The 15,949-nt window shown below is 46.8% G+C and overlaps 2 pseudogenes; one reads left to right on the forward strand and one right to left on the reverse strand.

The window, feature by feature from the left end:
• The window catches only part of LOC129467555 (putative uncharacterized protein FLJ33534), a 28,025-nt pseudogene extending 13,750 nt beyond the window's left edge, over nt 1-14,275 (forward strand).
• A 360-nt stretch (nt 14,276-14,635) lies between these two features.
• On the reverse strand, nt 14,636-15,477 carry LOC129467556 (large ribosomal subunit protein eL6-like; annotated as a pseudogene).
• Between the last annotated feature and the right edge of the window lie 472 nt (nt 15,478-15,949).

Raw genomic sequence — 15,949 nt, forward strand, 5'->3', positions numbered from 1 at the left:
GACTCTGACTTCAAAGCCTGCTTGGCAGGTGAAGGGACCTATGTATTAACATTGTGCTGAGTGATTTCATGTTACTGTCTCATTTGTCTTTGTTGTACCCTGTGAAGTGCAGACGATTCTACCCCAGTTTGAAGAAAGAGTCTTGGAGAACTTAGGTGACTTGCCAAAGATCTCCAAGCTGGAAAGTCGTGCAGCTTGGAATCAATTTGACAACAAATGATTCTAGGGTTCAGGTTTTTCTTCCACTCTTCACTCTTTACAAGTGGGAATCCTTCTATTCATTTCTAAACAAGGGAGGCAGGGAAGCCTTGTTAAAAGAAAATATCCAACAGTGATTTTGAGGAGGAAGTACTATTTGACACAAATGACGGGGTGTACAAGGGTTAGCTTCGGGGCTGCTAAACCAAAATGGGTGGAAAAATATTTTGTTTACTGATGGATTAGTCACCATTGCCTACTGATTATATTGCCAATATTAGCCTTGTTTTGATTACTGCAAAGGCCAATAGCTGCCTCCTACAACATGCTGGTTCTACAAATTGGTGGGGAATCTGTAAATGAGGAGGTGTCCCCGGGAGACCCCACAAACCTGGCTTGGCCCTGGTGGTGCCCCTTAAAATGTTGCAGTTACACAGCTGAAGGGTGATGTCTGCTCTAGGATTATCAACTCAAATCATGTGTTTGAATTACAAGTCCCTGCTCTTGTTAGAGGGATTAGTGCCTATTTGGAATGAAATGTGTTTGCATTTGCAAGTCTTGCAGGTTCTCCTGGGATCAAGTGTACTGGAATGGGATGCCTCTTGCATTTTGCATTAGGACTGAAATTCACTTAGTGACTATATGAGCGGAAAGGTGGTAAACTACGATGATTAAGAGCAAGCACTTAGGAGTCAGACCCACAAGAGAAAGCTGGCTCTTCCCCTCCCAGCACTCAGGATACTGACAGTGCTTTGCTTGCTGAGGGCAGTGTATGCAGGTGGCTGTGGAGTGAGCACAGGCTCCTTGTGGGCTCCACTCCTTTATGGCTTTCGCTCACTCAGTTTCAGTCCTACTCCCTCGGAAGAAGGATAATAACGATAGATAATGATAATAATAGTCACCCCATAGGGTTATGGCAAACATGAAACACCTTGAATTGTGTGCAAAGTTCTCTGCAAACTGCACGGCATCTGGTAAGAATAATGCTGGTTAATATGATGATGGTGCAGCCCACCAGAAAAAATGGCCCCCAGGAGCATCCCTGTAATCCCCAGCGTTGGGTCCGCTTGGCTTGCCATAGCAAGGGGGAGCACACCTGCTGAGGCTTCCGGGACCTGCCCTTGTGCTGGGCAAGTCTAAGGGGGAGCGTTGGTCATTCTTGCAGCTGCAGCATGGTCCTGCCTGGGTTTCTTGGTTTCTCTGTTCTGTTGGCTTCAGCTGTGTCCCATTGGAAACCTTGTTTATCTCAGTTTGCCTGCAGTATGGCTCATTATCTTTTCTTCCTTTCTTTCTTTCTTTCTTTTTTTTTTTTTTTTTTGCGACAGGGTCTCACTCTGTTGCCCAGGCTGGAGTGCAGTGGTGCAATCTTGGCTCACTGAAACCTCTGCCTCCTGGGTTCAAGCGATTCTCCTGCCTCAGCCTCCTGAGTAGCTGGGACTACAGGCATGTACCACCACACCTTGTTAATTTTTGTATATTTGGTAGAGATGGAGTTTTACCATGTTGGCCAGGCTGGTCTCAAACTCCTGACCTCAAGTGGTCTGCCCACCTTGGCCTCCCAGAGTGCTGGGATTGCAAGTGTGAGCCACTGTGCCTGGCCTCAGCATGGCTAATTTTCACTGTCTCAATTATATAGGTCTTAGCTATCAAAGCATTGGATCTTATTATTAAAAAATATTTTAAAAATAATAAACAGAAGTTTGTAAAAAAATTTTGTAAGAAAATTTAAGAAAATTTAATGAGTACCCTTTCAACAAATTTGTAAGTGTACAATCAGTATTGTCAACTGCAGGCATAATGTTAGACGGCAGATCTCCAGAATTTGTTCATCTTGCACAATAGAAACTTCATATCCGTTGAACAGCAATTCCCCATTTCCCTGTTCCTCCAGCCCCTGACAGCCACTATTCTGTGATCTGCTTTTCTGAGTTTGACTTTAGGTACTTAGTGCAAGTGGAATCATTCAGTATTTGTCCTTTTGTGACTGGCTTATTTCACTTAGTATAATGTCTGCCAAGTTCGGGCATGTTGTAGCAAACGGCAGGATTTGCTTTTTAAAAGGCTGAGAAATGTTCCATTGTGTGTATGCACCACAGTTTTTCTACCTATATATGTATATATATATATATTTTTTGAGACAGAGTCTTGCTCTGTCGCTAAGGCTGGAGTGCAGTGGTATGAGCTCGACTCAACGTAACTTCCACCTCCCAGGTTCAAGTGATTCTCCTGCCTTAGCCTCCCAAGTAGCTGGGATTACAGGCATGCGCCACCACGCCCGGCTAATTTTGTATTTTTAGTAGAGACGGGGTTTCACCATGTTGGCCAGGCTGGTCTCGAACTCCTGACCTTAGGCCCACCTCAGCCTCCCAAAGTGCTGGGATTACAGGCGTGAGCCACTGCCTCAGCCCCCATTCATTTGTTGAAGGACATTTCCACAACTTGGCTATTGTGAAAAATGCTACAGTGAGCATGGGAGAGCAATATCTCTGTGAGATACTGGTTTCAACTCTTTTGAATAAACATCCAAAAGTGGAATTGCTGGGTCATATGGTAATTCTATTGATGATTTTTGGAGGAGCCTCCATACTGTTCTCCATAATGGCATTCCCACTAACAGTGCACAGGGCTCTAATATCTCTACACCCTTCCTAATACTTGTTATCTTTTATTTTTTTTTTTTGATAATAGCCATTCTAACAGGTGTAAGGCTACACATCTCATGGTGATTTTTATTTGCATTTCCCTAATGATTAGTGATGTTGAGCATCTTTTCATATATCTGTTGGCTATTCATGTATCTTCTTGGGAGAAATGTCTATTCAAGTCCTTTGCTCATTTTTAAATTGGGGTAGTCATTTTTTCTGCTATTAAGCTGTAAGAGCTCCTTATATATTTTGAACATTAATCCCTTATCAGATATATGGTTTGCAAATATTTTTTTTTTAGTAATAATAATAGTATCATCCTTTATTATAAATGCACATTTTGAGTTTTGGCTTCAGGACTGTTGACTAGATTTACCTTGACTGCATTTTTCTTCAGAAAATGTTCCAAGTATTTGGATCTTATATTTTTGGAGGAGATTTTTCATATATTGTATGATCAGCTACTTACAACATATTGAATGAATGAATGAATGAACAAAAGAACATGTTATTCATTTTTTGATGGGTTTGCAAATATTTTCTCCCATTCCATAGGCTGTGTTTTCACCCTATTACTTCCTTTGCTATGCAGAAGCATTTTGCATGAGAAAGAATGGAATTAGACCCCTTTCTTATACCATGCACAAAAATCAACTCAAAATCTATTGAAGATTTAAATGTAAGACCTGAAACTGTAAAACTCCTAGAAGAAAACCTAGAAGAAAAACCTCATGACATTGGTCTTGGCAATGATTTTTTGGAAATGACCCCAAAAGCACAGGTAATAAGAGCAAAAGTAAACAGGTGGGACAAAAGCCTTGGGTCTCATTTAAGCCAACACAAGATCATCCCAAGAGAAAGGAAATTAAATTTTCTTACAGCCTCATGATTGTGCCTTCCTTTCCCTGTGCTCCAGCCTCTCCAGGCTGCTCCCCTCTCCCACCTTTGGGCCTGCCGGAGCCCAGAACTCCGATCTGTCGTGGCTCTGGTCATTCATGTCCCAGCTCACACCATCCTTTTTAAATGGCTTTCTAATAACCAGGCCTCCATTTAGCTTTCTGGGACACTTGGTCTCATTCCTCTGTTTTCTTCATAACATTTAAAAATCTCCAATTATCTTGTTCATTCTCTGTTTCCTGCAGTACAGTAAAAGGCCATTGGTGCAACTCCAGCTACAATGGCTCCTGGCATGTGGTAGGTGCTCTGTAAACAGTTGTGGAAGAAAGGAAGGAAGGAAGGGGAAAGGAAGGAAGGAAGAAGGAAGGAGGGGAGAAAGGATGGAGGGAGGCAGGGAAGAAGGAAGGAAGGAAGAAGGAAAGAAGAAAGGGGGAGGAAGGAAGGAAGAAAGGTAGGGAGGAAGGAAGGAGGGAAGGAGGGAAGGAAGGAAGGAAAGAAGAGAGAGAGGGAGGAAGGAAAGAAGAGAGAGAGGAAGGAAGGAGGGAAGGAAGGAAGAAGGGAAGGAAGGGAGGAAGGAAGAAGGGAAGGAAGGAAGAAGGAAGGAGGGAAGGAAGAATGAAGGAAGGAGGGAAGGAAGGAAGAAGAAAGGAAGGAAGGAGGGAAGGAGGGAAGGAAGGAGGGAAGGAGGGAAGGAGGGAAGGAACAAAGGAAGGAGGGAAGGAAGGAAGAAGAAAGAAGGAAGGAAGGAGGGAAGGAAGGAAGAAGGAAGAAGAGGGGAGGGAGGAAGGAAGGAAAGAGGGGAGAAAGGAAAGAGGGAGGGAAGGAAGGAAGAAAGAAAGGAAGGAGGAAGAAAGGAAGGAAGAAGGGGAGGGAGGAAGAAGGAGAGGAAGGAAGAAGGAAGGAAGGAAGAAGGAAGGAAGGAAAAAGGGAAGGAAGGAAGGAAGAAGGGGAGGAAGGAAAGAAGGAAGGAGGAGGAAAGGAAGGAAAAAATGAAGGAGGGAAGGAAGGAAGGAGGGAAGGAAGGAAGGAAGGAAAGGAGGGAGAGAATATTCCCACACATGATCCTTCCCTGTGTTGATCCTTGCATTCTAGGGAGTTGGAAGGGAGCTAGAGGTCAGGACCAGCATTCCCCCAGCAGCAGCGCTCCCTCCTGCAGCATCCTCGCTGTACTTCCTTCCTTCCTTCCTTGCCTTCCTTCCTTGCCTGCCTTCCTTCCTTCCTTCCTTCCTTCCTTCCTTCCTTCCTTCCTTCCTTCCTTCCTTCCTCACTGTACTTTTGCTGCACCGTTTTCATCACTTCATGTCATGCCAGTGCTCTCCCATTGGAAATACTTTTCTTAGACAGGAACAGACACACCACCCTGAGCCTCACTGAGTGGCCTCAACTTTGACTGTTAGAAGCACTGAAAACAAGACCCCTCACTCATGATAGCTCTCCAAGTAATTGAGGATGTCTCTCAGCATCCTAAGGAGGCAACTTTTCTCCAAGATGAGGCCTCATCTCTTTCAACTTTCCTCCCATGACATGGCTTCTGGATGTCTTGTCTTCAACTGTTTATATCAGGAGCCCTAGGAATACTGAAGAATTTCAAGGATGTCCTTTAGGGTGTCTGTGAAACCCTTGATACTGGTGGTATGTTCCCTGCAGGTGTGCAGTTTGGGGGTGGGGAGAGACTCTGTAGGATTCAAAGGACCCTTGACCTCAAGTGGTCCAGAAGCCCTTCTTCCTCTATCCTGTCTTCCGGGAGCCGTGCACCGTCTATCCTGTCTGCCAGGAGCTGAGCGCCATCTAGCCTGTCTTTCAGGAACCCCGCGCCATCTAGCCTGTCGTCCAGGAACCCCGCGCCATCTAGCCTGTCTCCCAGGAACCCTGCTCCATCTAGCCTGTCTCCCAGGAACCCCGTGCCATCTAGCCTGTCTTCCAGGAGCCCTGCTCCATCTAACTTGCTTCCTGGAGCCCTGCTCTATCTAGTCTGTGTTCTAGGCCAGAATCGCTCCACCTAGCCTGTCTTCTAGGAGCCCTGCTGTATTTAGCCTGTTTTCCAGGCCAGGCCTGCTCTCTGCAGCACACAGTGGGTATTTTTCTCCTTCATAATGACTGCCTATTCTAGGTAGCACTTTCTGATTTAATGACTCACTTTCACATTTGGCATCTCACTGAGTGCTCATGATTCTGTTCATTCAGTGTGTCTAATTCTCCTGTGAACGAAGAAACAGTGTCCTGAAACGATGTGTTTTCTATATTTTGAGGCCCTTTTTTTTTTTTTTTTTTTGAGAGGGAGTCTGGCTGTGTCACCCAGGCTGGAGTGCAGTGGCGCGATCTCAGCTCACTGCAAGCTCCGCCTCCTGGGTTCATGCCATTCTCCTGTTGAGGCTGTTTTTTGATGTATCAGCTTCATGACTGTTATACCTTCTGCTGTTCCGTCATTACACAGTAAGTTTGTTGGCTTATAAAGCACAACTCTTTTGTTTTTGTTTTTCCTGTTAATATATTTACATAGCTTTTCTTTTGATAAGTATTCGTGTGCTATATTTTTTTCCCATCAGTTTATTTTAAATCTGAATCCTTAGTTTTAGTTGTGTTTCTTGTAAGCAGCATAAGGCTGTTCTAAAAAAAATTCAGCCAGACAATTTCTGTCATGTAACCAGCAATTGTTTTCATTTACATTTATTATAATTACTGATTCCTTAAATTTTCCCTCAATCTTATGTTGTACTTTCTGTTTACTCTGCTTTTTGAAAATTCAATTTCCTCTTGCTATTATTATTATTATTTTGAGATGGAGTCTCAGTTTGTTGCCCAGGCTGGAGTGCAGTGGCGCAATCTTGGCTCACTGCAACCTCCACCTCCCACCTCAAGCAATTCTCCTGTCTCAGCCTTCTGAGTACCTGGGACTACAAGCACACACCACTATGCCCAGCTAATTTTTTTATTTTTAGTAGAGTTAGGGTTCACCATATTGGTCAGGCTGGTCTCGAACTCCTGACCTCAGGTGATCCACCTGCCTTGACCTCCCAAAGTGCCGGGATTATAGGCGTGAGCCACAGTGCCTGGCTCTTGCTATTATTTTGAAAATTATAAACTGTATTTCTCTTTCTTATCTCTTTGAAAATTACCAACTTTTTAGTGGTGTTTGAAAATTCAAACTTATGTATGTACTTAATTTCTGCAATTCTACAATTTTTCTATCCTTCTCCCATTTTGTCTGAAATACAAAAATTTTAGAATGCTTTTACTATAACCACCTTATCCAATTTTGCATGTTATTTTTGACCAAAATTTTAGTTTCACCTTGTTTTTATTTCACCTTAAATTAGTTATGTGTTTTTTCTAGTCAGTGTTTTTTTTTTTTAAAGCTTTATTGGTATATATATTTTTTACCCCTTTCTTTGCTCATCTCAGGTCTTCCTTCTGGGTTCAATTTTCTTCTTTTTAAATCACTTTCTTAATAAACTTTTTAATTGAAGAGCTCTTAATAAATTCATTTAGTTTCTTTTTGTCTGTAAATATCTTTATTTTCCCATCATTCCTGAATGATAATTTCAGTAGACAGGCAGTCAGTCCCACTTTGACAATTAATTTTGACTTAGTGCTTTGAAAGCAATATTCCTTTGTATTCTGGTTTCTGATACCCCCGTGAAAGTCAAGCTGTCTGCCTGCTATGCAGTGTTCTGAAGGGGTCTGCCCTTTCTGGTGGATTTTCAGTGTGTGCCTTTGTCTTTGGTCTATTGTAGTTTCATTGTGGTGTGTTCAGGTGTGGGATCGTGCTGTAGGTTGAGTTTCCAAGTCTGAGGATCAGCCCTTGGCACATGGGCTCTCCTTCACTTCCTCTATTTGTTTCCTTCCCAGATCATCAGATGTATGCATGTTGGTCCTTCACCTTTTCTTTGTTTCTTTTTTTTTCTTTTTTTTTTGAGACAGAGTCTCGCTCTGTTGCCAGGCTGGAGTGCAGTGGCATGATCTCAGTTCACTGCAACCTCTGCGTCCCGGGTTCAAGCGATTATCCTGCCTCAGCCTCCCAAGTAGCTGGGATTACAGGTGCCCGCCACCATGCCCAGCTAATTTTTGTATTTTTAGTAGAGATGGGGTTTCACCATGTTGGCCAAGCTGGTCTTGATCTCTTGACCTCGTGATCCGCCCGTCCTGGCCTTCCAAAGTGCAGGGATTACAGGCGTGAGCCACTGCGCCCAGCCTGTTTGTTTCTCTTAACTTGCTTTCATATTTGTTCCAAGTCTTTGTCTCTCCATGACTCATTCTGGGCATTCTTTAGCTAGATCATTCAGTTTAGTAATTTATTTCCTGACATCTATTGATCTAACTTGTGCTTTAACTTTAACCTTAAAGCCTTGAATTTTAATTTTTAAGTGTGTGTATTTATTTTTTCTTTAGAGACAGAGTCTCACTATGTCACCCAGGGTGGAGTGCAGTGGCTATTCACAGGTGCTGTTATAGAACACTCCAGCCTCGAACTTCTGGGCTCAAGCAATACTCCTGCCTCAGCCTCCTAAGTAGCTAGGACTACAGGCACGTGCCACTGTGCCCAACTTACATTTTTTATTTCTAAAAAGTTCAATTGTTTTCCTCTCTTATTTACTTTGTCTTTTTCTTCTGTGTCTTGTCTGCATTTTTGAGAATGTCTTTAAACATTTTAAACATCCTTATTTGTATTCTGTGCCCCAAAATTCCATTGCCTGGAAGGCGTATGACTGATTCCAGGTAACTTGTGCTCATGACGGGTTCCTCTGCAGACTGTGGGCCAGACTTCCTGGGTTTGAATCTCAACTCTTCTTCTTTGCTGTGTGTTCTTGAGTAAGTTACTTATCCTCTCTGTGCCTTCATTCTCTCCTATTCCTAATCCAGGAATATGAATGATATTAATAAACAACAATGAGAATAAAACTACCTACCATTAGAAGAATGTGTGAAGATTAGGTGGGACAATACAGGTCAAAGATTTATTTATTTTATTTTTATTTTTTTTGAGACAGAGTCTCACTCTGTTGCCCAGGCTGGAGTGCAGTGGCACCATCTTGGCTCACTGCAACCTCTGCCTTCCAGGTTCAAGTGATTCTCCTGCCTCAGCCTCCGAAGTAGCTGGGATTCCAGGCACGCACCACCACACCTGGCTAATTTTTGTATTTTTTAGTAGAGATGGGGTTTCACCATGTTAGTAAGGCTGATCTTGAACTCCTGACCTCAGGTGTTCTGTCCTCAGCCTCCCAAAGTGTTGAAATTACAGGCGTGAGCCACTGTGCCTGGCCCAGGTCACTGTGCCTGGCACAATTTAAGTGTTCAATAAAGGTTAATCTTTTTTTTTGTTTTTTTAATTGAGACAGAGTTTCAGTCTGTTGCCCAGGCTGGAGTTCAGTGGCACAGTCTTGGCTCACTGCAACCTCTGTCTCTCAGGTTCAAGTGATTCTCCTGCCTCAGTCTCCTGAGTAGCTGTGGCTACAGACACACGTGGCACCATGCCCAGCTAATTTTTTATTTTTAGTAAGGCCCGAGTTTCACCATGTTGGCTAGGCTGGTCTTGAATTCCTGACCTCAAGCGATCTGTCTGCCTCAGCTCCCCAAAGTGCTGGGATTACAGGCGTGAGCTACCGCGCCTGGCCAATAAAGGTTAATTTTATAGTACACGGCTAGGCTTTATCTTGGAAATCCTACACAACTTGGTTTGAGGCCGTGTTTCTCCAGAGAGATTTTACATTTGTTTCTGTCAAGCATCTGGGGGACTATCAACCTAAGACCACTCTTAGCTAATTTCTTGACTCTGGTTTCACAGACCAAATGGTATCAATTCAAACCCAAACCCAATGAGGCCAGGTATGGATTCTCAGGGGATGCTTTATCCCACTCAGAGCCCAGGAGTTGAGACACGTTTCCTTGTCATTTCTTTTTATTAATTTCTGTTTTACCTCATTCTATCACTGAGGGTATGGCCTCCAAGGGTCCTGCACTTCTAGGGAGTCTCACTTCCAAGTCCCTGCCTCGTGCAGGCCCCGGGTTTGGTGTCCAGTGCCTGGATGGCTGTGGAAACCGAGGCTGTTTGTTCCTGAGCTTGGCAAATATCCCCAAGGGCAGCAGCTGAGTCCGCAGCTTCTTCTTTGCTTCTGTCCCCTGGGGCTGTCTTACTGATGTGCGCCCCGCTATGTATTTTTTTTTTTTTTTGAGACAGAGTCTCGCTCTGTTGCCCAGGCTGGAGTGTAGTGGCACAATCTCGGCTCACTACAAGCTCCGCCTCCTGGGTTCACGCCATTCTCCCGCCTCAGCCTCCCGAGTAGCTGGGACCACAGGCACCCACCACCGTGCCCGGCTAATTTTTTTGTATTTTTAGTAGAGACGGGGTTTCACCATGGTCTCGATCTCCTGACCTCGTGATCCGCCCGCCTTGGCCTCCCAAAGTGCTGGGATTACAGGCGTGAGCCACCGCGCCCGGCCCCTGCTATGTATTTAACAGGATATTCAGGATAAATTTTCCAGGATTTCTAGGTGTTTTGTGGCAATGAGATTTTCAGATTTTGTAGGTTTTCCTCTTGCTGGAAACAAAAATGCCCAGAGAGATTTTATAACTGACTCAAGCCCATGCATCTTGGACAGAACAAGAGCCCAGTCCCCTTCAATTACACCGTGCTGAAATGACAACGTTAGCTAGCCTGTGGGTAAGACTACGCTTTCCATTAGGCCTTTTGAGATGCCGTGTTTAGCTCACAGACCCCAGCAGCACCTTCATGGACCTGTAGACACCTGGGGGATTGAGGCTGGGGAGTGTGGCGTGGAGACTTCTTTTCAGGGGACCTCAGCCTCACACTGAAGCCTTCTGTTACCATCTGACATTGCCTAGCTCTAGCCTCCTCCTCGCCTTTCTCCTCCTCCTTCTTTTTCTTCTGTTTTTACAAAGAATTGTGGAAAGATGTACATTTTTTTTTCTACAATAAAGACGAGAACATGGAGCCCATAACATTTTCCAGGGCTGTCGGTCTAATGACCTTGTCAAAGTGAAAGGTGATCGGTCCTCAGTGACCACGCGCTGGTTCCCAGCAATTAGTTTTTTCCCCACCTCCCTAATCATTTAAAAATTACTTCAGGCCAGGTGCGGTAGCTCAAGCCTGTAATCCCAGCACTTTGGGAGGCCAAGGCAGGTGGATCACGAGGTCAGGGATCTGAGACCAGCCTGACCAACATGGTAAAACCCTGTCTCTAAAAATACAGAAATTAGCCGGGCGCAGTGGTGCATGCCTGTAGTCCCAGCCACTTGGAAGGCTGAGGCAGGAGAATCGCTTGAACCCGGGAAGCGGAGGTTGCAGTGAGCAGAGATTGTGCCATTGCACTTCAGTCTGGGCGACAGAGTAAGACTCCATCTCAAAAAAAAAAAAAATTACTGCATACTGGAATTTTGCTCAAAATTGGTCAGGCTTGCTGGTTTGTTTCTATTTTTCACTTATTTAATGTTTTGAGATGAGGTCTCACTCTGTCACTCAGGCTGGAATGCAGTGGCACAATCATAGCTCACTGCAGCCTTGACCTCCTGGGCTCAAGTGATCCTCCCACCTCAGCCTCCTGGGTAGCTACAGCTGCATATGTGCATCACCGTGCCTGGGTAATTATTATTACGTTTTAATTTTTTGTAGAGATGGAGGTCTATGTTGTCCAGGCTGGTCTCGAACTCCTGGACTCAAGCAATTCTCCTGCCTCAGCCTCACAAAGTGCTGAGACTATGGGCATGAGCCACTGCACCAGGCCTAGTTGGTTTTTAGAATTCACCTTTCCTCCGTTTTTGAAAACTGAGCTGGCATTTCCTGTCTTCAGACTACTGGCCTCTTTTCTTTTCTTTCTTTTTCTTAAAAACAGAGTCTCACTCTGTCCCCCAGGCTGGAGTGCAGTGGTGCGATCTTGGCTCACTACAACCTCTGCCTCCCAGGTTCAAGCAATTCTCATGCCTCAGCCTCCTGAGTAGCTGAAATTACAGGGGCCCACCACACCTGGCTAATTTTTGTATTTTTTAGTAGAGACAGGGTTTCACCATGTTGGCCAGGCTGGTCTCAAACTCTTGACCTCAAGTGATCTGCCCTCTCGGCCCCCCAAAGTTCTGGGATTACGGGTGTGAGCCACCGTGCCTGGCCTCTCTTTTCAATTCTCTTGATTTCTTAGGTGTTTTTGCATTTGACCTGTGCCGAGGCTCTCACGTTCTTCCACTTTCCCTGGTTAGAAATTTTCTAGTTCTGAAAGTGTAAACCTAACTAAAGTGACCCAAAGGTTTCTACCGTCCCTCTCTTATCTGAAGACTGGAAATCCTATGATGTGAGGGATCTGGTCATAGAATTCATAAATCAAAGTTGAAGTAACTTTGGCAGACCAGTCAGATGAGCTGGTGAAGACCCAGGACTGATCTGATTAAAAAAATCAGGCCCCCATGTGGAATGAATAGGGTTCAGGTGAAACCTCCAGACCAGAAAAGGGGAGAGGGAGGGTCCTAACTCCCAGGCCGTGTGCTAAACACGGTACAGATCCACAGCCACCAAAAGTATTGGGCATTGTATTGTGGCCCGAGTAGGACTGGGGATAGCTGCCTCCAACTAGTTTAGTAACCTATGGAGCTCAAGAGTTGTTCATTTCACTAATTGGGTGCCTGCCTCCCTTGGGCCTCCCTGCTGCGCCTGGCCATGTGGAGACCCCTGTAGCTCCCTGGCTGTGCAGGAGCAGCCACAGTGTGCCCCTCCCAGGACCACTGTCCCCCTCACTGTCTCTGAGGCACCTGCGTGGACCGGGTCTGGGTTGAAGTCTCATTTCTCTGGATTCCCGCGGCAGCCAGCGGCTGCCTCTCCCACACCCGTCACTCTGTGTCATGGAAAGTTGTGTGTTTGTCTTCCTTCCCACCGAGTCTGAGCCACTCGAGGTCAGGGCCATGACCGTGAGCTGCACATCCTCGGCGCCCGGTGTGAGCCGTGTACAGTAGAGGCCGACTGACGTCTTGGAGGCAGAAGTGAGTACGTAACTGACAATTGCTTAAAATCGGCCGGGCCAAGGTTTACAGACCGGGAGGATCATCAGACGCGGGTGGGGCACAGCGGGGCAGGGGGAGGTTCCCAAGTCTGCTCATCAATGGAGTCTGGAGGTGGCTGTCCAGGGGTAGCCTCTGAAACGTTCTGGAACAAGCTTGTCCTGTCACAACATGGCTGTGAGGGGACCCTCACCCGGAGGCCTTGGGTGATGTGTTAGTTTCACAGCCATGCATCGGCATGGGCCCATGTCCCCCAGGCCACGCGTCAGCATGGGCCCGTGTCCTCCAACCCACGCGTCAGCATGGGCCTGTGTCCCCCAACCCACGCGTCAGCATGGGCCCGTGTCCCCCAACCCACGTGTCGGCATGGGCCCGTGTTCCCACATAGTTGAGTCCCGGGGAAGCTCACTCAGAGACAGAAGTGTGTTCACTGGTGGCGGAGCAGTGCTCTTGGGTTTAAGGTCTGTGAATGGAGAGAAGGAAGGCCAGTGGGGTAGAGGGAGTTGTCAGGCAGTGATGCCCTAATCGCTTGTCCCCGGGGAAGCTCTGGAGCTGGCACACCCCTTCAGGGTCGTCCCAAGTGGAGCCTGGGGCCAGGCCTTTATCCACAGTATGGGCCGCCACCAGGTGCAGGTGCCCAGGAGGGGGCGTGTTATGGGTTGAATTGTGTCCCTCCAAAAAGATACGTTCAAGTCCCAAGCCCTGCTACCTGTGAATGTGACAAATCCACTGTAGAAACTAGCATTCAGATCTCATCTCTGCACAACCAAAACCAGCATTCAGATCTCAGCTCCGCACAACTGTGATCACTATCGAGAGCAGTGACTGTTACATGGGTTTAGAGACACGTTGTGGGGTTTATACGACCACATATTACTGTGCAAAAAGACTTCACTCAAGCCCATTAGTGCAGAGGTTCCTTTAACTGTGGAGGATTAAATCAAGGAATCAGAGATTGTTTACGCCGGAAGGGATTTTGAGGTGTTCACTTAATTGGAAAGCAGGTCATCGTGGGCCCTCCATGGGTGTTGGTATCCACTGAAACTGCAAATCCCATCCAGGGGAGGCCGATACAGGCACCAGGTGTAAGGCCCCACCCCAGCCAGGCTCCCCTCTGCGGGCAAGCCTGGGGCCTGGCCGGGAAGCCCAGCATGGTGCGAATGCTGTGGGGGGTGCCCCAAACTCCCCCTCCAAGACAGAGGCACAGGCATCGCCTCGCAGGACTCACCTGGAGGGGGCTGCCTGGCGTGAGCTCATGACCCTCCCATGCCACCTGCTTTAGTGGCTGATTGCTGTGCCAGGTAACAGCAGGGCCACCTGCCTGATTCAGGCTGCTGTGCAGCCGCCCAGCCTCAGAGCTGCCCGTGAGCCTGGCTGAGTCCTTTGCTGCTCATTCCCACTGCCCTCACCCCTGGCGGGGGCTGGTCTCTAGGGCACCCCCATGATCCACTTGCACCCAGATCTCCGTCTCCGAGTGCGCTCCAAACCCGGCCCCAGCGTGTGGACAGCGGCGTCCTTCTTGCACATGCTGGAGTAATTGATGGCTGTATCTGCTCCGAGATGGCAGAGTGGGCTAGCTCCCAGCCCCCAAAAACGGCCCTCTGCGCCCTCCACACACGCTCAGCACAGGCTCAGCAGCCTGGGAAAGAAGGAAGCCGCTCTGCTCCATGCTCTGGGTGCTCGGCCCTGTGAACAGCACGGGGTGTCCCCACGGCTCACTGTGCCTCCTCCTTCTGGCCGATGTCCACTCCAGCATGCTGTTCACAGACACGGCCCAGGCCTTTGTCCCCACGGCTTTATTATTTTTTAAATGCTATCAGTTATTTAATTAGGTTCTTCTTAAGAAATTTAGAACACCAATTTGGGAGGATAAATTCCATTCCTCAGAGCAAACACAGATCTCAGGTAGCCCTGGAGCTAAGGAATAGCTTTGATTTTTGGTAAAATCTGTGAGTCCACAGCTTTCTGATCAATCTTGTGCTGCCCTGTAATCTCATATTTCTCTTTTTCTGTGTCGAAGATCTTACCTTCCAGTGAGATCTTCCTGGTGTCTGGGCTTCTGCAGCTGCTGCTTCTTGAAGTAAGCATCAGTGAGATGTTTGGGGATTTTTACATTGCTGATGTCAATTTTGGTTGAGGTGGCAACAACAAATGTCTGGTATGTTCTTCATAGAGGAACTCGATTGAGGACCAGAGGTCTAGTCCTAAGTAACAAGCCACTAGCCAGCTGCTTCAAGAAAACCACCCTCTTGCCTCTGTGGCATCCATTGAAGATGATTAGAATGGCTTCAGGGGTAATGCTGGCTCACAGTTTTCCCACGTGCTGACTGAAGGTTTTTTTTTTTTTTTTTTTTTTTTTTTTGCCGTGGCTCAACAGCTTTCCAGGTGCATCCCCAGTAGGATAATATCTAGGCATTTTGTTAACCATCCAGGTACCACCGTTCTTGTCACCACCAACTGGTTTTGTAACAGTTGCAAGAAACTTCTCCTTTTTCTTTTCAACCTTGGACTTAGCAGCTGAGTACTTCCTCTTCCTTGTGGTCTTTCTGGAATACGTGGCAGATTGGGAATACCTGCCAATTCCTCTGAAAAGGACGGGATTGAGGCTGCAATGGGGCTTCCCCTTCTTGAGTTTTTCAGTCTTGAGGTGATCCCTTTTAACCTTGCCACCAGCGTCAGCCTTCTTTGCTTCAGGTTTCTTCTCTTTAGTATCCGGCTTCTCAACTTTTCACCTGCCATCTTGCAAGATGGGAAAGAGCTTTCCTACAGCTTTGCTTCCAAGGCAGGAGCTGAGCTTTTTTCTCTGCAAAGGGCCTTATAGAGAATGTTCTCTGGTCTTCGTTTCTTCCTTCTGCAAACTCTTCTCCAAGGGGCCAGATGCTGGAAATGATGGGACTGTCTTTTAATCTAGGGAGGGGTTATCATTAGCCCGTGGTGCTAATTACATGAATTCTTAAAGCCCACATGAGCACGCTGCACCCAAGGTGCACAGAGAATGCAGCCCCTTTGTTTCTACTGGCTGGCATTGTCTCTTGGGGATGCCACAGTCTCTTGACAGATACGTGGTCAGCACTGCAGACCTCCCTTCTTCCCCTCAGCCCCTGATCCTCTCTGAGTGGGGGTGGTGCATGCGGTGGGGGAAGGAGAGCAGCTGGTCTCTAGGCAGGTGGCTGTTCTGCCCTTGGGTGGGCCCTGGCTGCTGGAGGCTTAG

Source organism: Symphalangus syndactylus, chromosome 18 (genome assembly GCF_028878055.3).
Source record: "Symphalangus syndactylus isolate Jambi chromosome 18, NHGRI_mSymSyn1-v2.1_pri, whole genome shotgun sequence".
Lineage (NCBI taxonomy): Eukaryota > Metazoa > Chordata > Mammalia > Primates > Hylobatidae > Symphalangus > Symphalangus syndactylus.